Below are 1,048 nucleotides of genomic sequence, written 5' to 3'. Positions count from 1 at the left end.
CGGACGCGCCGTCCCGTGGGGGCAGGCAGCCCTCTCCTGCCTTGCCTGCAATGTAGCCGCGCGGAGAGGCAGAAGGGGGAACTGCATTACCCTGCGCAAACGCAGAGCTGGGGAGGCCCTGCCCCAGGGAGCCTCCAATTTATGCAATATGGAAGAAAAGACACGTAAAGCTGGGGAGAAGGGGGAGAGAAGGCAGCGAGGAGCAAGGATGTGCCTGGCAAGCACAGCAGGGCCCAGCACAGCTGAGCCAACAGCGGGGCAAACCCTGTTACCCTCTATTGACTTTCTCCAGGGGCAAAGGATGGGACAAGCTCACTGAGGAGGGAAACTCTGGCTTCCAGCCAGGGCAGCAGCATCCCCCAAGCACATCCAGGCAAACCCAGACACAGAGCCTTTCACCAGGTGTCCGAGGGACGCAGGGAGCTCCCTTCCGCAGGCTGGCAGTGCTCTGTCGTCCAGGCACACAGGGGCACTTGGGGAAGTGGCAGGAAGAGAGAGGGGTGGGAAGGACTCTCAGCCCAGCCCTGGCTTTGGGTGAGAAATCACCTGCAACATGTCCTCAAGACCCAGGCACACAAACTGTTGGTGTCTTGCTGGGGACCTGACAGACCCTGGACGGCAGCTCCCTGTAGGGCGAGCCCCGAGAGAATCAGACAAGCACAGAAAAGACGCGATGAGCACCCACGGCCCTGCAGGAAGCGCCCGCTGAAAGCTTCCAGCAGAAACCAGTTTGCTTTGGTTTCCTAATCTGAAACCACAGGCCAGAGAGCGGATCCACGGAGCAAAGCAGCGCCGCAATGAGAATTACACCGCGGCTCCTGCCTGCTCCCTGGACACAGAGCTCCAGGAACTAGACACAAAGGAGCTACATTCCTGCCTTATCCAGGGCCGGTGCTGGCTCTGCCAGCAGGAACAATCGGGCTGCCAGGAACTGCGCCTTTCCCACCCCATGCGCTTTGGCGCTTTGCGCCTGGAACACCGCGCGGTCCAAAGTAAATCCCTGCCCGCGGGCTCTCCCGCTGCTCGGCACGGACCCGGCTCCTCGCGC

The sequence above is a fragment of the Egretta garzetta genome, unplaced genomic scaffold (assembly GCF_000687185.1).
Source record: "Egretta garzetta isolate BGI_Z169 unplaced genomic scaffold, ASM68718v1 scaffold79, whole genome shotgun sequence".
Lineage (NCBI taxonomy): Eukaryota > Metazoa > Chordata > Aves > Pelecaniformes > Ardeidae > Egretta > Egretta garzetta.
This window is presented reverse-complemented; position numbering follows the sequence as displayed.